Source organism: Myotis daubentonii, chromosome 1, assembly GCF_963259705.1.
Source record: "Myotis daubentonii chromosome 1, mMyoDau2.1, whole genome shotgun sequence".
In the NCBI taxonomy this organism is placed as follows: Eukaryota; Metazoa; Chordata; class Mammalia; order Chiroptera; family Vespertilionidae; genus Myotis; species Myotis daubentonii.
Genome location: NC_081840.1, coordinates 110,193,206 through 110,218,416, shown reverse-complemented (window position 1 = coordinate 110,218,416; position 25,211 = coordinate 110,193,206). Strand labels below are relative to the sequence as shown.

The following is a 25,211-nucleotide window of genomic DNA, read 5'->3' as shown; positions in this document are numbered from 1 at the left end:
AAGAGATTCTTCAAAGGAGAAAGAATCCCAGGGACTGCCTTGGCCAGTTTTTCTCAGTGGTTAGAGCGCTGGTCCATGCACCGAAGGGTTGTGTGTTCGATTCCCGGGCAAGGGCATGTACCTCTGCTGTGGGTTTCCTGGGACATCACAGCTAAGGTGCCTAGCAGGTGCCAGGCAAGGTTTGTTTCCTCTGTTCTGCCCTCCCCTCCTCCCCACCACTAATCTGAAGGGGCTTGAAGCCCCTCATTAATTTCCTGCTTTCAGGCACTAATTATTTGATCCTCACATAATTCAGTGATTAAATGCCCCTATATATGGACTTAGTGCCTAAAATTCCAGCACAGAAGCTCCAAACCTTTGCACCAAACTTCTCTCCAAATGGCCGTCTTACCTGGATGGGGACCACCCTGTCCCCTAGGAAGGAGCTGTAGTGCAGGGGTTGGGGGCAGTGAATGTTTTTGTTTGTTTTGTTAATCCTCACACAAGGATTTTTTTTCATTGATTTTTAGAGAGTGGAAGAGAGGGAGAGGATTGAACCTGCAACCCAGGTATGTGCCCTTGACCGGGAATCGAACCCGAGACCCTCCAGTGGGTGATCCGGTGCTCTAACTACTAAGCACACTGGCCAGGGCAGGGGCAGTGAACTTTCTATGTGCATATGGAGCCTGTGAGTGAAGACAAAAGAGAAAGGGGGTGGGGACAAGAGAGTTTGTTATTCTGAAATCATGAGCTGTCCTGTCTTCAGCGGTGGGTTTCTCTGAGGGCGAGCTATGGAAAAGCCAGACATAGCCCAGCATCCAGAGGACCCAGGCATGCATGTCATGCCATACTCACACCATGGAAAACGGGAGAGAAATCGTCAGACTTTGCCTTCTGAGAGTGCGCTGCTGGAGGGCCTCAGCTAGTGTCAGTGCAACTGCAGTCCTGCTAGGGTCTCCAGGGGACGCAGGCCAGGAGCTAGACAGCACCCAGTTGCCAGGAGTCTGGAGGCAGAGCCCCTGGCATCAGAGTGGAGCTTGCAGGTTGGCTGGGTGTGCTTCTGCCATGGATGTGTTCTCTCAGGAAGTCTGCTTTAATGAATCCAGAGGAACAATTTGTAATCAGCCTGTCAAATGTTCTGCAGCACTCTTTTAGCTGGAATCTCACTTTCTGGGAGTCTGAGCCCTGTAGTGAATGAAGATTTTTCATCAGGGTCTGCAGTCCTTCTACCCCATATCCAGTGTAGCTGGGAGCCGCCCGGGGTCGTTTCTTCTCCTCAGGAGTCCATGCTCACTGGATGGTAGAGAGCTGCCTGGTCTCATCATCGCCCTGGACTGCTGTCTGCCAGGGCTCTGGGAACCAGGCCCAAAGGGCTGGGTCTTCTAACAGGGTAGTTCCCAGACCAAGCCTAACTGTCGCCAGCCCTGGTCCAAGACAGCCTCTCTTCTCCATTCCCTCTGCAGCCCTCCCTCCCCACCCGCTTTCTTATCCTCCCTCACCAGGGCTGGTGCTTGGAGCTTATTGTGTAACTTGGAGTGCCTTCGTCACCCCATTTTGCTCAGGGCATGGGGAGTCACTGAAGGAGCCACACTGGGACTTCTTTTCTTTATTTTGTGTTTTCTGACTGGAATATACCGCTAGTGTATTTATTTTGATACTGGCCATCTTACTGACCTCTCTCATATTCTCTTATTAGTTTTTCAGTTGATTCTCTTGAGTTTTCTGGATAAGCAATCATATCATGAACAAATAATGATAGCAATTTCTCCTCCTTCCTGAACATTTTGCTTCTTTTTCTTTTTAATGTACTATTGCATTGGCTAGAACTTTCAGAACAATGTAAACCAATTGTGCTAATAGCAGGCATTCTTGTCCCACTCTGACTTAAATATGAATACCTCTTGCTGGTGCTTTATTGCTAAAAATGATGTTGACTGCTATTTGCACATAGATATTTTTATTATATCAAGGAAATATTTTCTTATTTTTATTTTATGAAGTGTTTTCATCAAATGTGTCTTTGGCGTCTGTTAAGGTGGTCACATAACCTTTTTCTTTCTATTAATTGACATGATTAAGTATATGGACTGATTTTCTGATATGCAACTGTCTTCACCTCGTTGTATTTCTAATTTCTAATGTAGTCATCTGTGAATGGGAAGGCGATCCATTGACCCAGAGAAATCTGGTTGAATAGCAGACCTAGCTTATGCCTTGCCTTGGCCCCCAATCTCAGGCAGACTCACTGTAAATGTCCAGGGTCTTGAGCTGGGTCTCTGGAGAGCGGGATGAGGTGTCAGCTGGTCCCAAAAGTGATCTTGAAAGGCAAATCCTTGCCTTCAGTGGCTCCTCATTGCCTTCAGCAGAAACCCAAGTTTCTAGGTGCATTGCCCAGGCCTCTTACAACTGGCCCTGTCCAATAATCCACCTTGTTACCCTACCTTCTCCCTTCTAACTACACAGAAATCCTGGAAGGTGGCAACCTTCTTACATGCTGCTCTCCTGCCTGGAATGTCATTCCCACTTTCCTTCTCAGACAGGACTCAGAGAGCCTTCCTGACCCAGCAGGTTGGGGTAGGAGCCTCTCCCCAGGTGCCAGTTCCTGAGCTCACCGCCTCTTTGGTACTTACCAGGCGGAAGGTGGTCCTGGGTGCACCTCTATCTACAGGAGCTCCAGCAAGCTGAGCACCCCTAGTCCCCTCCCAGGGTCCCATCTTCCAGCCCGGCCCTGCTCCACAGCAGTACTGCTCCAGGCCCAGCTCGAGCACACTCCGAACACACCCATGCACACCCTCTTTTGCTCATACTCCTGAGTGCACCTGCTGAGCCCGCACTGCTGGTCACTCCCAGGGCTCCGTGTCCAAACTCCCAGCAGTTAAGTGTCGAGGGGCCCCAGCTGAAGCCTCACAGGTGACTGCAGCTCCCTGGGGCCTCCTTAGAAAATGCAATCGGCCTTATTTCCTCCTCATAAACAATGACTTAGACTTAGCACAGTTGGATCCCAGGGAAGAGTGCTTCTCCCAGAAGCTGCTGACTTTGGAGACGCAGGAGGGGGAAGCCAAGTGGGCCCAGGAGGGGCCGGATGACTGGGATAGGTGGGAAGGAGCCAGCAGGAAGGCTCCATGGGCTGCCTTTCCCCATGAACCTGGGGTTTCCTGCTGGCACCTGATCTGGGCCTGGGAAACAGCTCTCTCTTTGCTTTTCCATTGGGCCTCCTCCCAGGTCGCCTCTCCCCATTCTCTAGGATCTGTGCCTTTCCCCAGCATTAGGCAACCAGCTGGAGTTCTCACCTTTTGAGACAAGCTGATATCAAACAGAGGGCTGCTTGGCCACTAAGCCTGGGTTTGGTAGGAGCAGCCTAGACCTTCCCTCTCTTTTATGTACCACCCAACCCTTGCCAGCAATCTTGAGTTACACACACATTCCTGGACAAGAATCTGATGAGCGGTCAGGTGATATGGCCTAAATGCCACTGGGGTCAGGTTGTGGAGTCCGGGGGACCTCGGTTAACATTCCAGCTCCACCACTTGCTAGCTATGTGATCTTGGGCATGTGACTTAACCTCTCTGAGCCTTAATCTCTTCATCTGTGGAACAGAGCACCCACTATACAGCTGCTGTGAGGATTAAATGAAATGACTGGCCAACTGAAAAGTGCTTAGCACAAGGTCTGACACATAATAAGTACTCACCCAACTGATATAAATTACAGTTCACAGCAGACTTGGCCATAGCTGTCACCTCATAGCTTTGTCCCCCAGTGGTGGGTAGAGAAACTGAGGTCAAAAGAGAAGCAAGACACTAAGATGCTGAATTCCTTCTGCAGCCTGGGCGTGTGTCTAGTGAGGAGCTCTGCACAGTGAGTAATAGCTTCCGTCACAGAGACCCTGATGCTTGCAGTCTTGGATCTCGGGCTCTGCCCTGTGAACATCCTATGTCTCTCATTTATGTAATAAACCTGTACACTGTGTGCCCAGCAATGTTATAAGTCCTTTATGTGTATTAAATTTATATGTGTAATGACGATGTTATTATTAACTTTAACCCTCTAACACAGCGGCTCTCAACCTGTGCGTCGCGACCCTTTGGGGGGTCGAACGACCCTTTCACAGGGGTCGCCCAAGACCATCGGAAAACACATATATAATTACATATTGTTTTTGTGATTAATCACTATGCTTTAATTATGTTCAATTTGTAACCATGAAATTGGGGGTCTCACAACATTAGAAACTGTATTAAAGGGTCGCGGCATTAGGAAGGTTGAGAACCACTGCTCTAACAGCAGCATGAGACAGATACTATTATCATCCCCATTTCACAGACAAGGGAACTGACCAGTTACAAGCTGCCCAAGGTCACCTAGCGAGTGGCAGGGCCCCTTTTTGTCAGCAGGGACACCGTCATTGAGGTTCCCATCCTCAGGTGGACACAGGCCGGGCTGTGGTGGGGTCACAGAGGCACCTGGGCAGCCGAAGCTTGTCTCCCTACATTTATTCTTGGAGGTATTTGGCAGCCAGCTACACAGTGGGAACATCAGCTTCGTCCCACAAATGCCCATCATTGAATACCACCTCTCAGGCCACAGCAGGTATTTCCCTGAAGAGAGGACAGTGGAAACTTGCAACAGGAGAGTTGTTTATTATTCCGAATAACCTCACTATTTAATTTATTATTAATAATAGCTTTTGAATCAAGCTGCTCTTGAAGAGAAGTGAGAAATGAAAGGATGCCCCTCTCTTTTCTCCCTTCCTCTCTCCCTCCCTCCTCTCCTGCCTCCCTTCCCTGGAATACTGTGAACTCAGTCACAAATGATTGAGCTGTTTTGGGAGTTGGAGTGGGAGAAATTGAGGCCTAACTCACACAGTGAACCCAGTTATGCCTCCTCTCTGCACAGCCTTGCTCTGCTGTTCCTCTGTGGGTTCCTGGAGGCCACCACCCCACCTGCTGTCAGCCCCCAGATGGCTGGACTCAGCAGTCTTGCAGTCCTGGGACAGCAGCAGGGATGGGAGATCAGTGAGGCCAGGATTACTCTGGGGCCCCATCGCCTGCCCTCTGCATCCAGTGGGGGTGCCATGTAAGAAGGAGCACATCCAGAAAGGAGCAGAGCCAGCGAGGAGCCCTGACCCTGTGCCAGGGGAATATTTGGCTTGGAGTTCAGAAGACTTGGGGGGACTTGAGAACTGCCTTCCAAGAACTTGAGGGGTTTGGTTTCTCATCCACAAGTCTTCACTGAGGGCCTTCTCTACCAGGTGCTGGGAACATGTGGCCCTGGTGTCAGGCAGCCCCAGAATGGCAGAGGTGATGGACAGGAACAAAGCGAGTGCCACTGAAAGTCCACGCTTCAGGGCGGAGCCACAGGTCCTGATGGAAGTTCTGGGAGGCAAGGACTTGCTTTGCCTGAGTCAGAGCTAGATGCGTTTCCTGGCTCTTGGCGGCAAAGGTGCAAAGACTCACCTCCAGAGCTGAGTTTGGCCTTTGGCACGCAGGCTCCTGGGCCATCATGTTCCTTGATTCTGCTTCCTTATTGTGGCCCCTGTATGATCTTGGGTGTGTTGGAGGGCCTATGGGGCTGACCTCGCAGAAGGCAGGGGTCTTTTTCTTCTCCCTTTCTTCTAGCTACCCATCTGCCCAGAGCTGTCCCCACGGACTGTGGGATGAAGGTCTCAGGGCTGCACACCAGCACCTTGGCCCCTCCCTCATCCTGGGAGACAGCCACCAGCCCAGCCCCCTCTCCTCTTCTGCCTATCTCTCCACACAGATGGAGTCCTAGACATCCTTAGGTGATTGCAGAGTGCTCTGTAACACCGCCGTGGGTGGATTCAGACAGGGTGATGTGATGCTTGAGCTTTCTTTATCTGCTTGAACTGGGTTCCACATACCTGCACTCACACACTCCTAAACACACACACACACACACACACACACACACACACACACACACACTCACATGCGTGCCGGCTCTCATGGTGAGGGCTCCACTTTTTATTCAAGGAGCTTGAATGGATGCTTGAAGTCTCTTTGCAATTAACACGCTGCTGCAGTATTATTAGCCTCTGATAGGCAGGTCTGCCTTTGCCAGAGACTATAAATATGTGGGGCCAATGACTCAGCAAATCTGCTGCTATTTTTCTTGCAGATCCATGTGGATCTGTGTTTGTGTACACCATGGCCCCATCTCCCAGCAGCTCCCATGGCTTGTATCCATGGAAACTCAGTCCTCCCCAACTACGGTACTCTTGGTGACAAACACTGGGAGTCTCATCAGCCCCCCACCCACCTTGGAGACAGAGTGTGGACCCCAGCAAGCAAGAGGATGGTACTTGTGGAGGAAGTGCCACTTTCTCAGTGGCTTTAAAAGTCCAGGCAAGGCTGGGCCTCTAAGCCCTTTTCCCTCTGGTCGCGGTCAAGGCCTTGTCACCCGTGCAAGGAGTGGCCTGATGAGGGACCCCTTACTGAGGCCTGGGCCCTTGTAGGAGTGAGGTTGGCAGGGCAGTTCCTGGAAGCTGTTGGCAATGGAGGGCACTAGCATATGGGAGAGAAAGACTGGGAAAGGGGGAAAGGGTCAGTGGGGGTGAGAAAGGGAAGGAGATCAAATTTGGTATAAAACCTAGGGTCCAATCTCCTGACCTTGACTCTGTGGGATAGAGGAAAGAGCATAGGCTTTGGAATCCCTCTCTCCATCCTTTTCTTCCAGAAACATTCACTGTGGCTCACTCTGTGCCAGGCTCTGTGCTGGGTGTGGGGATGCAGAGAGGAATCAGAACCAGACCCTTCTGTTTGATGACTCAGGGTCTGGGGCTAAGAGGACATATTCAACACCAGGCCAGCAAGCTCAGGAGTCCTGAAGGTCGGGATGGAGTAGGGGGACACAGGAAGGTGGGGAGACCACCCTTGGGGCCCAGAGAGGTTTCCTCGGAGACCTGAAGCTCAGGGGGAAGAAGGATGAGGCAGAGTACAAGAGGTGCTGGTCAGAGGCAGAGAGGGCATTCCATGCAGACGGGCAGCCCGGGAAGCAGGTTGGTGAGACTCACACACAGAGCTCTCATTCTGGCTCCTATTAGTGGCATTAGCTTGAGAAATTGACCTAAGCTTTCTAATGCTTACCTCACAAGGCTGGGTGAGAATTAGCTAAAGCATCTGGGTCCCAACTATAGTGAGCATTGATTGTACTGACTATATAATACTATATTCCCTTCGGGCTCAGTTTCCTATGTCAAATGAGGAGGCTCGACCAGATGATGTCTAGAGGCCCAGCAGCTCTGCTTCTCCCTGTCCTCAGTTTTCCCACTTCCAACAGGTTTCACAAGTGAGGGGATGGATCCTGGAATCATTCATTTAAAGAACACCAATGTATGCAGCTTGCTTAGGGAAAGCAGGGCCAGGCTGATGTCACAGCTGCCACCTCCATGGGACGGAGAGGAGCAGGAGACCCAGGCCCTCCCTCAGGACATCCAGCACGGCTAGAGACCCAACGTGACAAGCAGCTGTGAAGCCACAAGGCCAGGTCTGCCGTGTGCTCCCCCTGCTGCTCTCCTGGCTTCTCTCTCTCTCCTGTTTTGGGGAGGGGGAGGGCTCAAGGCTATGAGCTCTAAGGACCAGCTGGACACGTTTGGTCTTCAGTCCACTTAGGTCCTTGTGCTCAAGGCCCTAGGGAGGCTGGGGAGCAAAAATGACTGAAAACCCTCTTTGTATGCTCATGGTGACATCACACAGACCCTTTGAGGTGACTATTATTACTATTATCCCCATCTCACAGATGAAGAAACTGCAGCTCAGAATGTTTAGGGACTGGCCCAAGGTCACTCAGATGCAGGCAGCAGAGCTAGGTTATCAGTCCAGCTCAGCATCACTCCGGGGCCACTGCTCTCACCCTGCTCTGCGCCTCACCCTCTGGGACTGGTAAACCTCCTCAAAGCCTTTTGAGGAGTAGAGAAGATATAAATAGCACATGGGATTGTGAAGCAAAACAAGCAAGTTGCAGAGCAATACACACAGGATGGCTGCAGTCATTTAAATGAATAACCGCAGAGCTCAATAAACCCTGGAATAAATTAATGCAGCTATCCTGTGTGTATTACAGCCAGAGGGGATGTCTCCTGCCCCATGCCTCCTCCTGGATCCCCAATTCCCAAATATGAGTCCTAGAGGAAGTGGTTATAATTGCATATCTTGCAAGATACCCCCATGACCACCGCTCCAGCTCTGGAGCTGAGGTTGGAGGGCCTGCCCTCATGACACTTTGGCTGTGACTCTGTTTCCTCACTGAACAGCAAGGCTGTGTGGGGCTGGGGCAGAATGCCCAGAATGAGAACCTACTTTGCTATCATTTCTCTGGGCTTGCATCTCCTCCCTGCTCTGTGAAGCTGTAAGGAGCTAGTCCTGTGGCTAGAAGTACCTGTTTCTGAATCCAGAGACAGGGCTCAGGGCTATGTGTAACCACATGGCCCTAAGGCTTACTGGAAAGGGAAGGTCCTAAAACACGTGCCCGCCCCTCTCCCCCCTCCCCCCCCCCCCCCCCCGCCGGACCAAGAAACCTTTCTTCTGTACTTCCCCTGTCCCCATTTCCCTGTTTCCTTTTCCTCCCTCCCTAAGCATTACCCGAGTGCCAGTCAGGGGCTCAGCATTTCAAAACCATTAATGTGAAGAGCCTGAGTGCTCTCTTTCTATTGGCTCTCCAGGTTGTCCCAGGTCTTGGGCTTCGGGGATCCTCTGTGTACAGATGTTCTAGACCCTAAGACAGCGTGGCACAGCAGAGCTGCTCTGCGTGGCACTGGGATATCTAGGAGAGCTCAATAAACCCGGGAATAAATTAATGAATCAATGAATTATGTCTCACTGAAAGACTGAAACACCTACTACTTGTACCAACTTGTAAGGTGAAAAGACACCTTGTCTGGAGAGGGAGGTGATATACATTGTAGCATTACATCTTTGGGTGATGAATGCAGTGTTCAAGGTGGCCCAGGGCATTGTTGGGTACAAAGGAAAAATGTCTAGTCTATCCTGGTGGTGTGGTCAAGGGGGTAGGCAGTGAGTTTTTGGAAGAGGTGGCATGGGCTGAGTTTTGAAGATTAAGTAGGAGTTAGCTAGGAGATCAATGGGACTGGGAGAGTTCAGGGAGTAAGAAGTGCACATGCAATTACATAGGGCAGTGAGAGTCCTGACCTCAGTCAATTAGTGAAGTTATTTAATTCTCAGTTTATTCCCAGGGCATTTCCTGCTCCTAGAGAGTCCTGGACTCACAGTGCATTGGAAGCTCAGGGTCATGACCTCCCTTGTACATACCAAGGTCAGGGGAAAGAGATCCTTTTCTACCTAAGCTCAGCATTCTAAACTGGAGGAGGGTGGTATAACAAGGATGCACATGGCTGTAAGTAAGAGAAAACCTAGTAAACAGTGTCCTAACACTTAGGGGTGGTGTTTGTTCTATACAGCAAGAAGGTCAGGGATGGGCAGTCCAGGGCTTGTGTGAAAATCCACTAGGCTGTCCAGGCCCCAGGTTTCTTCCATCATCCTTTCCACCATCCTTAGTATGAAAGCCTTAGTTTGCATGCTTCTTGCCTCATAATAGCAAGAGGGTTGCAGTGACTTCAGACTTCTGTCTATGCTGCAGACAGAAAGAATATGGAAAGGCTAAAGGGAATGTCAGTTCTGCAGCTTTTAAAGAGTGCCTTGAACCTCCACCCAGTGCTTCACTTACATCTCATTGGCCAGAAGTGGGTCACATGGCTATCTCTAGCCCAATCACTGGAAGGTGGCTGGGAGAAAGAGGTGCGTAGGGGCTTGGATCAACCAGCCAGCAGTGTCTGCTCTAGGTGGGTATTTGTGTCAGAGCACATTGCCCTCAGGCCTTGGACACAGGAGCCAGCCAATTAAAAAATGGCCTCCTTTGAGCAGTCATTCAACCACTGTTAACAACGCTCCCTGTGCCCACTGATTGAGCCCTGGTGCCCAATGAGGCATGAGCTGCAATCCAAGGCCAGGCAGAAAGGACAAGAGAACAAAATGAACTCCTCCCTGAGGTAAGGGGAGCTGGATGGCAGTGGGTCCTGAGCCTGCACAAACCTTTCTTGCTTAGAAGAAAAGGGGCTTCAATAAGGCCCCCAAACCCCAGAGGAGAGGATCTGGCCTCTTCATCTGACGAGTATGCAGTGGCTTCCATTGGAAGTTGGAAAAGATGTGCAGACAAGTGGGGTGAATTGAATATGGTATGAGGGGGTCTCTGCTCTCCAGCAAGGTCAGCCCCTAATGTCAGAGAGCCCAGGTCTGTCTTCCCACTAATGCTACCTGACCCCAGGAAACTGCTTCTCACGTTACAACAGAGCAAGGTCCTTCAAGTCTTTCTGAGCTTCCTCACAGTTGCCCCATCCAACCTGATTTCACTCTAGGTGTGGTGAGAAATGCCCAGGGCTGGGCCTCAGAAGACCTGCGTGGCCTTGGTCAAGTTTGTCAACCTCTCTGGGCCTCTAGTGACACCTTGTGGCAGCTTGGGTGAAAAAAACAAAACAAAATATATTGCCCTCTCACCAGTCCCTTTAGGCCAAGCCCAGGACTGTAATCACAAGGCAGGAGGGCGGCATATCTGATCCACCCTCTCCCAGTCATGTGATTTAGCCACACTTCCCCAGGGAAGCAATTGCAGCTCAGTCCTCCAGACTTGAATTGCAGGTCTCAGAGCTCTGTCCTTCATGGTACTTTCATCAGGTCTGGGAAGAAGATGTGGGGCATATGTGCTGATCACATGAAGTCAGAAAATCTCCCCATTTTCCGGAAAGAGAAAGTGAGTCCATGGTAGAGTGAAGCTTCACCTGGGTTACTAAACTATAGGCTTCCAATCATTTTCCCTTCTCAGATGGGTGTAGGGTTCACTCAACTCACAAGTAGCCAGGAAGAGTATATATACATGCGTGTGTGTGTGTGTGTGTGTGTGTGTGTGTGTGTGTGTGTTTTCATGCAACCAGGGAACTTCCTGGTAGGGCTCCTGCAATGAGATGGATTCAACCCAAACCAAGTTGTGAGGCAGGGGATCTAGTGTTTGCTTTTGAGATGAGTGCCCCAACCTAGTTGGTTGTCAGTGCTCAGTGTTCTTGGCTTCCTTTCTCACTCCATGGGACTAACACCCTATGCTCTGCTCTCCCACCATCCAAACCAGCTCCTATGCACAGATCTGTTGGTTGGAGACATCTAACTACTCAGGTTGCCCAGAGGGGACTGACAGGTTGAGAAGAGCCTTCCAGCCCAAAGCCAAGAGCAAAAGGTGAAATTTCAAACCAGATCTCCATGGCCCAAAACATTTTCTCTTTCAGCCTGCCAGTCTGACCCACTGGCACAAGGAAACAGCTTTGAGCAGGAGGAAAAAGTTGTCCTGAGCCATCCACATCCCCAGCCAATTAGCTGGAAATGATAGGGAGGAGGTTATGGGTAGTGTAACTATAGACAGGGCTTGAGGACTTGGTTTGGGCCCTTGGCCCAGCTCCACATCATCAAGAGAATTAAGGGTACTAGAGTAGTTGCTCTGGGCATGACGCTTACTACTTGAAAGTTGGAGGCCTCCTTCAAACATTCCAATTAAATGTACTCATGCCTGAGATTTGAGAATCCCCTCAGAAGGCAGGGAGCCCATGCAGGTCCTCCTGTGGCTGGAAGAAACCTGTGACAACCCAGAGCAGGTCTGTTGACAGAAACATTGCCATGTAATCCTCTATTGCTCCATGAGATGGACATCATTATCCCATTTCACAGATGAGGAAACTGAGGAGGCTCAAGAGTATTGTACCATTTCAAGTGTCAAGACAGTTTGCTGCTCATGACGTCAGATGGTAAAGCCAAATGTGTGGCTAGGCCGCTACCTTATCCCTGGCTTGAGCTTGTCCTCTGCTGGGTCAGAGCTCAAAATGTGGGCTTTCGAACTCTTGCCTTTTGCAACAGCATGGATGGAACTGGAGAGCATTATGCTAAGTGAAATAAGCCAGTCAGAGAAAGATAAATACCACATGATCTCACTCATTTGTGGATTATAGAGAACAACATAGACTGATGAAAAGGGACAGACCCAAAGACTGAGAAACAGCAATCAGGCTATCAATCCCCAGAAGGAAAGTAGGGGAGGGCGGGGGTAAGGGGAAGAGATCAACAGAAGGACTTGTATACATGTATATAAGCCAAACCAATGGACATGGACAACGGGGGGATGGGAGCATGAGTTTGTGTGTGGGGGGGAGGTTGGGGGTTAATGGCGGGGATGAGGACACATTTGTAATACCTTAACTAATAATAAAAATAATAAAAAAATGTGGGCTTTTGAAGTCTGGGGCCAGACCAGTCACCCCTTCTTTCCATCCCACAATGCTGTTCCTGAGGCACGTTCCCATTACTCCCCTGCTCCTGAATATTGAATAGCTCCCCATCACCTCCAGGGCCCACTGTCCCCATTCCCACCACCTGCCCTTCCCACATCACCAGCCTCAACCTGACTGGACTGCTCCTCACCCTCTCAACAGCCTCCTGTGCCACCAACCTTCCCTTTATACCCACTGTGGACTTCCTGCCATCCATCTTTGGAAAGGGACTCCTCCAGAAAGCTTTCCAGTCTGCACTCTGTAACTGGGGCAGGTGATGTAACCTCTCGAACTTTTCAATTATACCTATGGAAAAAATAAGGTAACAAGAATCTGCCTCAGTGCCACCTCCTTCTCCTACCCCCATGTGCACACACTGAGGGCTGAGGCAGAGGAGCTGCAACAACTTTTTCATCATCCTCATCCCTCTATGGGACTCTGTAGTTCTCTCTGTAGTTCTCCCAGAGCACCCTTGGCCCCTGTCCTGTGCTCTGTTGACTTAGAAGAGTTATTTAAGGGCAGAGCCCCTCCTTCTGGGCTCCCCAGGGCCCAGGAAAACATAACCCACACTATTGGCCTCCAGGACACTTTGAAGAGCTTTCTTCCTCATTCCCAGGGGTGCTAATGGGTGACTTCCCTCCAAAATGTGTGGGATGGGGTTGGGGGCAGGGTGAGAGCACTTATTATCTCCCTTCTTTGCAAGCCAGGTCTTGGGGTGCAGCCAGCCCTCAGCCTTTGATGGGAGGAATACTTAATTACCTTCTCAGGCACTGTATATAAAGGAGAAGATGAAAAGCCAGGGCCACTCCCTCTCAGCAACCAGTCTGCCCCCACCTCTTTAGGATCAGACCTTCATGGGGACTACCCAGTGCCTGAAATCCCCCAGTAGCACTTCCGGTTGGGGGTCACACCAAGTACTCCTACCCAGGATGGAAACAGTGGTCAAGATCCCCTAGATTACATTGTGATCCTGGGACCCTTTGAATGAAGGAGGAAGTGACAAAAAAACAGACATGAGAACTTCTGGTTTGTGTGATGGAATCCTAAAGGAAGCCAGACACATTTCTCAAATGAGAGTCAATGGGGTCATGGGCTTGCCTCCCACAGGCCTGGTGGGGGCCTGCATTTGGGACAACACAGCTGGGCTCTGCAGCTCCCTTCTGTCCATTGCAGAGTGGCTGGTGTGCTCTTGGCTCTCAGTGGGCTGGAGGGGAGGGAAGAGGAGGAGAAAGAGGAGAAGGTGTCAAGAGTGTCTGAGAGGAGGAGCCAAGATGGCAGTGTAGGTAAACATGGTACTCGCCACCTCCCAAAACCACATCAAAATCATAAAATACAGAACAATCATCATTAAGAATCATCTGAAATCTGGCTGAATGGAAGTCCAACAATTAAAGAGTTAAACAAGAAAGTACATTGAGACTGGTAGGAGGAGCAGAGATGTGGAACTGGCTGGTCCCACACCAATGTGTGGCATGTTTTTATCCGGAGGCATATCTTGGCTAAGGAGGCCTTCTGTGAGGAGCAAGAGGTCCCAGCTGCACACCAGGCCCCAAGCCCAGTGTTACAGAGCTGAGAAGAGAAGTTCCTGTAACTTCAGGCTATAAAAACCAGTGGGAATTGTGGCTGAGTGACATGGAGGCTGTTGGAGATCCAGGTGTTCCTCTTAAAGGGCTGGTGCATGGACTTACTTGGACTCACTCCCTCTGAGTTCCAGCGCTGGGGAAGCAGTTTGAGAGGATCCAGGGACATACTGGGAGAAACTAAATTGTCTGGCATCAGGGCAAGAACTGGGGGACAGCTTTTTCCCAGACAAAAGTGCTGGCAGAGGTCATTGTTCCTCTGCTCACACACACACACACACACACACACACACACACACACAACACACACACACAACACACACACACACATACACATATACACCACGCACACACAACACACACACACACACATACACACACACAACACACACACACACACACACATACACACCACACACACGCACACACAGATGACTAGCAGGTGCCATATTTGAGTCTCCATCAACCTGGACCTCACTGTTCACAGTGCCCTGGTGATTTCCTGAGATCCTTTCTCATCCAATTTGCAGCCCCAACCAAGATGTTTGCAGTGTCTTTTCCATATGAATGGCCTGTCCTGATTCATGCTTCAGACTTTCCTAAAATCTCAAGTAGAAGCTGGACTCAGCATGTTCCATACCTCTTAATAAGTGGCCCCAGGGCCAGCTCTAGCAGCAGCTTGCCAAGGTTCACAGCTTGGCCTCCCCTGGGCACCTCCAAACCCAACACAAGTAGTAGCCACCTGTAGATCACTTTGTAGCTTGTGCTGGGTGGCCCTAGCAGGGCACAGGAAGTGGCTGACTTTGCACATCCCAGGAGGCCCCAGAGCCAGTGCACCCATTGGAAAGCTTCAGAACACACCAGATTACAACTCTATCACATCTACAAGTGACACACTCAAGGGGTGGACTCGGTGAGCACCAAGGTCCTACTGAAGCCAGTCCTGCTCCAAAGGGGTGTCTCTTGCACAGCAGCTCTCCCACTGTAGTTACAGCTAGTCCTCACAGCCAATTGGCCTGGGGATCAATTCCTCCCAGTGATGACAACAGCAATCAAGGCTCAACTACAACAGGACAGTACACATAGCCCACACAAGGGCTCACCTAGAATGCTCAGCTCAGGTGACTGGGAAGACTGAGCCACTGGGCCTTACAGGACACCTACCACACAAAGCCACTCTACCCATTCCAGGAGACAAAGCAGCTCTACCCAATACATAAAAACAAACACAGGGAAGCAGCCAACATGCAGAGACAAAGAAACATGTCACAAATGAAAGAATAAAAGAAATATCCATAAATAAAACTAAATGGAATGGAAGCAAGCAAACTACTAGATACAGAGTTCAAAGCAATGGTTATAAGGATTCTCAGAGCACTTAATGAGAGCTTCAAGGAACTTAGTGAGAACTTCAAAGACATGAAAAAAGACCAGTCAGAAATGAAGGATACACTAATTGAAATGAAGAATAACTTACATGGAATCTACAGTAGAGTGGAGGACACTGAGAATCAAATCAGTGATTTGGAATACGAGGAAGCAAAAAAACACCCAATCAGAAGAGCAAAAAGAAAAAAGAATCCAAAAATATAAAGATAGTGTAAGGAGCTTCTGGGATACACATTATGGGGGTGCCAGAAGGAGAAGAGAGGGAGCAAGAAATTGAAAACCTATTTGAAGAAATAATGAGAGAAAACTTCCTCTGCCTGGTGAAAGAAATAGACTTACAAGTCCAGAAAGCACAGAGAGTCCCAAGCAAGATGAACCCACAGAGGTTCACACCAAGATGCATCATAATTAAAATGCCAAAGGTTAAAGAGAAAGAGAGAATCTTAAAAGTAGCAAGAAAAAAGCAGTTAGCTACTTATAAGGGAGTTCCCATAAGACTGTCAGCTGATTTCTCTACAGAAACTTTGCAGGCCAGAAAGGAGTGGCAAGAAGTATTCAAAGTGATGAAAAGCAAGGATCTACAACCAAGATTAATGTACCAGCAAAGCTCTCATTTAGAATTGAAGGTCAGATAAAGAGCTTCACAAATAAGGAAAAGCTTAAGGAATTCATCATCACCAAACCAGTATTACATAAAATGTTAAAGGGTATTATTTAAAAAGAAGAAAAGAAGATAAAAAAAATATAAACAATAAAATGGCAATAAATACATATCTATCAACAATTGAATATCAAAATAAACAAGGAATCTAACGAACAAAATAAACTGATGGATAAAATAGAATCAGAGGCATGGAAACATGGAACAGACTGACGAGCCTCAGAGGGAAGGAGGGGCAGGAAGATATTAACCAAAGAACTTATATGCATACTAGTGGCCTGATGCACGGATTTGTGCACTTTGAAAGGAAATTAATTAGAAGAAATATTTTAATATCGCTATTCACCCTTTCTCTATAATAGAAGTCTCAACCAATTTCACGATTGACAATGACAGACCAAAACACACTTGAGGTGATTGGCACCAGCGAGAGCTTTATATGTATCACACATGTGTGAGTCAACTTAGCCTTATAGATATATAGATATATATAGAATAAACTTGCTTAATTAGACCTGCTTTCTGATGTAGCTAAACTTTTTCCAGCCCAGTGCAGCACCCCAGCTTCTCTTTCAGGTACTTGTCAGCAACACAGCAGTAAATATCAACACAAAGCAGATTATTATTGTAGATCACACAGGGAGAACAAGGGGTAAAATATTTAACTGCAGCAGTGTTTGACTATATTCTGCACAGTGAGAAAACTTGAAGTCATTTTCAAGGTCCACTATTTCTTACTTCTTTTCAGTTGGGTCAAGTTTCTAAACTTTCTAAATCTCCATTTTCTGGCTAATGAAAAGAAAATGCAAATCCACTGAGTCTCCTATCTACCTACTCCAGGACTTCTGTGAGGATCAAATGAGACGAGGCACGGGAAAACACTTCACAGACATTTGGTTAAAGTGTGAAATGTTTGCACCTGCCTATAAAGCAAGTCGTGTTCCTGGGCTGAAGAAACTGCAAGGAGGCTAGTCGTCGCTAGGGAGAGGAACCTGGGCGTTGCTATGTGATGTCATTACTGGGTGCCCACAACCACTGTTTCCAGGGTAGGCTGGGCTGTGGGCCGCAATTTGTACCATGGGGTCTCGGCAGCATTGCTGTGATTTGGTGGGCTGTCGCTCCAGGGTGGTGGTGGGGCCTGTGTCCCACTTGGGGAAAGCTGAGTGTGCTTTGTGGGCACCAGGTCTGTGGTGCTGTTTCTCTGTAAACGGACAGTGTGCATCATGGCAGGTCCTGCATTGAGCATCTGCCCCCTGGTGGTCAGTGAGCATCACAGCAATCGGTCGGATGGACACTTAGCATATTAGCCTTTTATATATATAGACTAGAGGCCCGGTGCACAAAAATTTGTGCACTCGGGGGGGAGAGGGGGGATCCCTCAGCCCGGCCTGTGCCCTCTCACAGTCTGGGACCCCTCGGGAGATAACGACCTGCTGGCTTAGGCCCGCTCCCGGGTGGCAGAGGGCAGGCCCAATCCCTAGGTGCAGCCCCTGGTTGGGCTCAGAGCAGGGCCAATTGGGAGGTTGCGATGCCACCCTCAGTCACGCTCGGGGTAGGGCCGATTGGGGGGTTGGGGCACCGCCCCCTGTCACACTCAAGGCAGGGTCGATGGGGAGGTTGCGGCGCCACCCCCTGTCACACACAGAGCAGGGCCAATCAGGGGGTTGGGGCACTGCCCCCTGTCACTCAAAGAGCAGGGCCCATCAGCGGGGTTGGGGAGCTCCCCCCTGTCACGCACAGAGCAGGGCCGATCAGGGGGTTGAGGAGCTCCCCCCGTCACTCACAGAGTAGGGTCAATAGGGGACTTGGGGCACTGCCCCCTGTCACACACAGAGCAGGGCAGATCAGGGGGTTGGGGCGCCGCACCCTGTCACACTCAGGGCAGGGCCGATGGGGAGGTTATGGCTCTACCCCGTCACACACAGAGCAGGGCCCATGGAGGGGGGGTTGGGGCGTCGTACCCTGTCACACACACAGCAGGGCTGATCAGGGGGTTGGGGCGCCTTCCCCTGTCACGAACAAAGCAGGGTGGATAGGAGGTTGCGGCCTCGCCCCCGTCACACACAGAGCCGCAGGGCGATCAGGGGGTTTGGGCGCTGCCCCCTGTCACGCTGATCCCGGTGCCAGGAGGCCTCGTGGCTCTGCTGATCCCGGTGCTGGGAGGCATATTACCCTTTTACTATATAGGATAGAGGCCTGGTGCACGGGTGGGGGCCGGCTGGTTTGCCCTGAAGGGTGTCCTGGATCAGGGTGGGGGCCCCCACTGGGGTGCCTGGCCAGCTTGGATGAGGGGATGATGGCTGTTTGCAGCTGGTCACACACCCTTCAGGGTGAGGGTCCCCACTGGGGTGCCTGGCCAGTCTGGGTGAGGGGCTGAGGGCCATTTTCAGGCTGGTGGGTGACTGAAGCTCCCAACTGCTCCTTTTTTTCTTTTTTAATTCTGGGCCAGCTTTAGCTCTGAGTCTTGGCTTCAGCTCTTAGGCCTCAGCTGCTGAAAGCAGGTATCTGGTTTGTTTGGGTTCTATAATCGAAACACTGTTTCAACTCCAGCTCTGAGATCCTGGCTGGCTGAAAGCAGGTTTCTGGGGTTTTGTTTAGCTTCTATATTTGTAACAATGTTTCAAACTACAAGCTCAGTGGCCGGCAGCGGCAGGCGGTGAACGTTGGAGTCCTCCGTCACTGAAGCAAGCAAGCCTCATGTTCACTTCAAGCTGCCTGGCTGCCGGCTGCCATCTTGGCTGGCAGTTAATTTGCATATTGCCCTGATTAGCCAATGGGAAGGGTAGCAGACGTACGGCTAATTACCATGTTTCTCTTTTATTTGATAGGACTAGGGGCCCAGTGCAGGAATTCGTGCACCTTGAAAGGAACTATGGGACGCGAGGCTGCAGTGGGCACAGGGTTGGGTCGCAGCCCATCCTCCGCGCCCCCACCCAGCCCCTACTGCCACGGCCCTGGGCCCCTCTCTGCCAGCAGCCCTGCTCTCGCTGCCACCAATCCCATGCGCTGATGGCGCCAGCCCCACTCACACCCACTGACGGTGTGGTGCGATTGGGGCCAGTGCCATCAGCCGGTACGAGAGGCGGCTGCTGCCCCAATCACCCCTCAGGAGCAGGGGGAGGTGAAGAAGCCCTGAGGGGCAATTGGGGCTGGCAGCCACCTCTCACACCCACTGATGGCGCCGAGCGATCAGGACCAGCACTGGGCACTGGTAGCAGGTGTGAGTGGCAGCTCCGGTGCTGGCGGTGGGTGCAAGTGGGGCCGGCGCCAGCAGCTGGTGCGAGTGCTGGGTGGGACCATGGCACACAGGAGCACAGAATTTTCAGTAACCACCAGAGGCTTGCCCCGATGACAGCGACCAGTGCCCTGCCTTGGTCTGGCGACCCCACTCACCTGCTCCATGGTGTGGCTGACGCCCACCATGTTCTACACACACCCCCTGGTGGTCAGCACACGTCATAGTGACCAGTTGTTCGGTTCAGTTGTTCCAGTTGTTCCACTGTTCAGTCTATTTGCATATTAGCCTTTTTATTTTATAGGATAGGCATTACCAATGGACACAGACAAGAGGGTGGTGAAGGCCTGGGGCAGGGTGGGATCTGGGTGGAGAAGGAAATGGGGGGGGGAATAAGGAGGGGAACATCAATAATAAATATTTTAAAAATAATAATAATAAAAGAAAAAAAGTGTCTGAGCAAGAAACAGGGGAGAGGGAGAGGAAAAAAAGTTGGGCATCATTGCAGGGCAGACCCATCATCCTGGATTCTTCCTGTGGGTGTCACTGGCTGCTGTGCCTCAACCTGGAGACACTTTTCTGTCCTTTCTTTGGAAATGTCCTAGAGTTTAGCCCAGTAGAGACCCTGACTTCAGGCTCTGAGCCCAGGGTTGCACACAAAGCTGGAGGGGGCTGATGGAGTGGGACCTCCAGAGCAGGATTGGTGGGGAGGAGTTTGACAGGCAACTTCTACCTGGAAGGCACCCTGGTGCCTGAACATCCCTTGCTCTCCCTTCCATGCCAGTGCTACTCCTTCCTAGAGAGGTAGTTGGAGCAGTGGGGGGCTGCTTGGGGCTGTGGTCCCCCTGCCATTGACTAGTTGCATGATCTTGGACATTTCTAAGCCTTAGTTACTTCATCTGTAAAATGGGAATTGTAACAGCATCTCTAGGAGTGTTATGAAGATCAATGAACACAATGTATATAAACTGCTTAGCATAATTTGTGGCATGGGTCAGATGCTCACAACTCTTAGCTATTATTATGATTATTATTAATCCCATTGGGCAGTGCTTCTCAACCTAAAAACATTCCACACTCCCTTGCGATAAGCATATAAACCTCAAACTCCTCCCTTTAATAGTACAGGATTGAAAATGCCAAAGAAATAAAAGGTTGAGGCAAAAAACCCAAAGCACTTATTATACAGAATATGCTTTTTCAAATGAAAGAGTGCTCCCCAATACAGCTGAGGCTCACTCTGAGGGTGTGGAATGGGGAGGTAAGAATAGCTTGGACTGGACTTGTGGGTCCCTCAAGCCAACCAGATAGTGAGGGCGTGAGGGCGGGAGAGGGACCCTCTACTCTAGCCTGCCTGCCTACTTGCCCCAAGAGGCCTCTGGATCCCAGCCCAGCTTACCAGCTCCAAGGGCAATGCCTTTTAGGGGGCAGAGGGAGCTCCACCTAATACAAATACCTTTGGACCCTCCAATGTCAGCTGGTGTCCCATTCTCATGCTAATACAGAGAGAGGTTGGGAGTAGCATGAAAGGGACATTGCTGACTATAGGAAATCTACCTCCTGCCAGGCCCTGAGGACAAGACTTTGCCTCCTTTCCAGCCAAGCCTCCTAGTACTCACCACCACATACTCAGCACAGGGTTCCAGCCCGATAGTTTTGACAAGTCTTCTGGTGAGTTGGGTGGGTTCTACAGTGCAGAGTCCATAAGCTGGACAACTGCCCGTTCCCAACCTCCCATGCAAATATTTGACAATAACAAGTGCTTCTACCTTACCCCTCTTCTGCCCCTCTTTGTGAGGTGCTTCATGCATTGGAGTTATCTCTTGAAACCCTCACCCAGTAGCCCATGGAAATGAGACTCACAGAGAGTGGCACTTTGTCCCAGACCTCATAGCTGTGATACCAGGATCCAAATCCAGGTGTGTGTACTCCAGGACTCCAGCTTGAGGCCTTTTGGGTGGTGATAGTGGAGATCTTGTGAGTGACATGATGGCATCAGGGAGGCCTGGTATGTGAGGGAGGCGGGGTTCACACAGGCAGATCCAGGCCCTGGGAGGTGTAAGTATAGGCAGGACCTACATGTCTGAAAGGGACCCAGAAATGGTGGCTCAGGTTCAGTAGGCGCCTCCTCCAGTGCTGAATTCGGAGTTTCCAGCTCAGGCCCTCCTGGGGTTCATGGAGAAGCAGAAAGAGCTGTGCAGGAACTCTTTTTAAAGGGATTGAGAGTCTTCAATAAAAGAAAGGCACTTAAATCAAAGCAGGAAGGTGATAGCTAGCATAGTGGATCTCTCCATTCCAGCACCACATCTCTGTTCAATTCTGCTTCCAGCTGTGCTGGCAGTGTCCTCCCCCCCCCCCCCACCACCACCACAACATCTCCCTGAGACGGTTCACTTTCTGCCTCAGGGTCTTGTCCAGTGCCAGGGAAGTCTGCTTGACCCCTGAGCAAACATAGGCTGAAAGTGCAGGGGAGCTAACACCCCCAGGTCAACCCTTAGCCAACTGGGGAATAGGAGCCAGTGGGTAGAGGGTCCCCAGAGGAGAGTCATTCTGGGAATTTTTCCTGAAATTAAACTCCATGGTCCCCAAGGGAGGAAAGAAATAGGGTTGGTGATGCTGGATTGGGGTTGTTGAGGGAAGTTGTTGGGGGGTTTGATGGGAAAGCCATTTGCCTTAATTGTATTGTGCACATTAAACCAACAACTCCAGGAGCAAAAGGGTGGGGAAGGCAGAGTGGAAAGATGCTGGAATGAACTGGTTATAGGGGTGTAGTGGGGGCAGCTGAGGATTCAATGAGGATAAAGGATGGGCCAGACAAGGACACCCCACCCCGTTTCTTGCCAATTAGAACATAGAGAATGTGGTAGGTAGAGGGTGGGAACTGGGATGCTGCTGAATTGACCGTCTATTAAGTGCCAGGCATTGTGCCAGATGCTCTACTAGATCCCACACACGCATAAGCAGCTTTACATGCAGCTCCAGATACAACCCTTATAGTGGAGCTTTGAGGTGAACACTTGCTATCATAATTTCCCACAAGGGAACAGCGCAGAGCGGCCAATGACTTGCCCAAGGTCACACAGGGTTTAACAACCCCATCCACCCCAGCTGTGATGAGCCTAATCTCTACAGTGAAGAGGATGGGAGAACTGAGGCCAGACCCCTGGTGAAGGATGGACAAGCCATTTTGGAGAATCTATGAATTGACACGGACCCTATCCATGAAGTAAGCCAGCCCCCCAGTAATGAATGCACTGATTCATTCCTTCCTTCCATCACTGACTGTAACATCTGGACCTTCATAGTTGTAAAGGCAGACTATGGCCTTGTAAAAGGGGAAGCCCTGGGCCCTTCATGCCAGTAGGAGGATGACGAAGATCTCTGAGAGGATCAGTGGTATCAGAAAGGCTTCCTAGAAAAGTGTGGCTGGAACTTGGATGTCTACTTCCCCTCTCCATATCCAAGTTGCCTTATTTGGAAACAGGAAATGGCATCCTTGCCCTTTTCTTCCTGTTAGGGGCCCCTGGGAGGATCCGGGAGCTCCATGCTTTAGAATTTGAGCACCTGAGGGTGTGCTGGAGAGTGATTAAGATTTTCTCAGGCTAGAAACAAAAGAACTCAGAGGGTTGTGAGGAAACCAAGCCAGGAAGACTGGCCCTGAGGGGGCAGATCCATGGCAGAGGCAAAAACAGCCTGGATTTTTGGGCCTAGAATTTGTTAGGCCCCAACCAGAGACAGTACCCAAAGCCCTGGTGCTGACTGGCAAGAAAAGATCTAGAGATAATGGTCTTGATAGAATGGAGCCTGAAGGCATCATCTATATTATCAAAAGCCAGTGGCTGTAACGCCAGAATGACCCAACCACCAGTCACCAGGAGGTGCATTGATGGGCCCCATGGCGGTGTTGGGTGGGACTCTGGGTCCCACAGTGGCAGCGAGCGGGACTCTGGGTCTCATGCAATTTCACAACCTAAGCCTCTAGTCTATAAATATATAAAAAGCCAGCGACCAGAACGCTGGAATGACCAGAATGAACAGAACAACCAGTCACTATCATGCCCACTGTGGCTGGCCAACCAGCCCGAGCAGTGGCGGGGCTGGCCAACCAACCTTCCGTGGCCCCTCCCCCTCACTGGCCCTACCCCTGATCGCCCACCCACCCCCAATCAGGGGTGGGGCTGGCCAACATCCCACATCCCTTCCTCCCTGCCAGCCCAGCCTCCAGTTGGCCCCCATTGGGGCAGGCTGGCCGGACCCACCTGTGTACGAATTCGTGCACCAGGCCTCTAGACAAGAATAACTGGAATGAGATCGTTAATAGCTTTGATAACATGAACCTCTTAGAGTCCCTCCTCTGTGGCATCTATTCCTATGGTTTAGAGAAACCCTATGCCATCTAGCAGTGAGCCATTCCTCCTTGTATCAAGGGTTATGATGTGATCGCTCAAGCCCAATCTGGGACAGGAAAAACAGCTACTTTTGCCATAAGGATTCTGCAACAGATCTAAAGGCTACCCAGGCCTTGGTCCTGGAACCCACTAGAGAATTGGCACAGCAGATACAAAAGGTAGTCATGGCTTTAGGGGATTACATGGGTGCCTCCTGCCATGCCTTCATTGGGGATACCAACATGCATGCGGAGGTGCAGAAGCTGCAGATAGAAGCTCCCCATATCATGGTGGGCACCCCAGGAAGTGTGTTTGACATGCTTAATCGCAGATACCTGTCTCCCAAATACATCAAGATGTTTGTACTAGATAAAGCTGATGAAATTTTAAGCCATGAGTTCAAGGACCAGATCTATGACATATTCCAAAAGCTCAACAGCAACACCTAGGTGGTATTTCTGCCAGCTACAATGCCTTCTGATGTGCTTGAGGTGACTGAGAAGTTCATCAGGGGTCCCATTCAGATTCTTGTCAAGAAGTAAGAGTTGACTCTGGAGGGTATCCGCCAATTCTATATCAACGTGGAATGAGAGGAGTGGAAGCTGGATACATTGTGTAACTTATATGAAACCTTACCATCACCCAGGCAGTCATCTTCATCAACATTCGAAGAAAGGTTGATTGGCTCACTGAGAAGATGAACACCTGAGACGTCACTGTCTCTCCCATGCATGGAGATACGGACAAAAAGGAATAAGATGTAATCATGAGGGAGTTCTGCTCTGGCTCTAGCAGAGTATTGATCACCACTTACCTGCTGGCCAGAGGCAGTGATGTGCAGCAGGTTTCTTTAGTCATAAACTATGACCTTCCCACCAACAGGGAAAACTATATCCACAGAATCGGTCAGGTGGACATTTTGGCCATAAGGGTATGGCTATTAATATGTTGACAGAAGAAGACAAAAGGACTCTTTGAGACATTGAGACCTTCTACAATAGCTCCATTGAGGAAATGCCCCTCAATGTTGCTGACCTCACCTGAGAGGGGCTGGCTTGCTACCTCATCCCAGCTAGGGTTCTCAGTCCTTGGCAGGCTGAGGAGGAGCAGGAGTGGGGGAGGGAAGGAAGCCAAAGGGTGCACATCTTGTCTTTCTTTTCCTTTGAATAAATGTCATTTTTTTAGGCAAAGAAGGAACTATGAACAATTTAGATACCCTTTTCTTTGGGGTAGGCTCATGCCCCAGGTGCCATCTCTTCTCCCAAAAACACTGATCCACTTCCTTAATCTAATCATCCTCCAAATCCCAGAGATTCCCTGTTCCTCTGAAAATGATTCAAGGGGCCTATAATGTCACTCACTCTCATTTATTGGACCAAATCTGGAGGGAGAACCCCTGAGTTAGATGGCGGTTGGAGGTGGGGAGGCAAGAGAGAAAAAATAGTAGCCATTTTTCACATTGTTTGTTCAGGAAACAAAATTCTGAATGAAATTACTTGGAAATTGAACATTTTTTTTTAAAAGATGAACTCAATAATCTCAGATCCCCTCTCTTTGTCCAGAGGATTCCAGTCTTATCAGATAGGCATCAAGGATTCCAAGACAAACCACTGAGGCAATCCCAACTCTGCATCTTCCA

General features: G+C 50.1%; 1 pseudogene; it reads left to right on the top strand.

The window, feature by feature from the left end:
• The first annotated feature begins 23,509 nt into the window (after window positions 1-23,509).
• On the top strand, window positions 23,510-24,694 carry LOC132226330 (eukaryotic initiation factor 4A-I-like; annotated as a pseudogene).
• The last annotated feature ends 517 nt before the right edge of the window (window positions 24,695-25,211 follow it).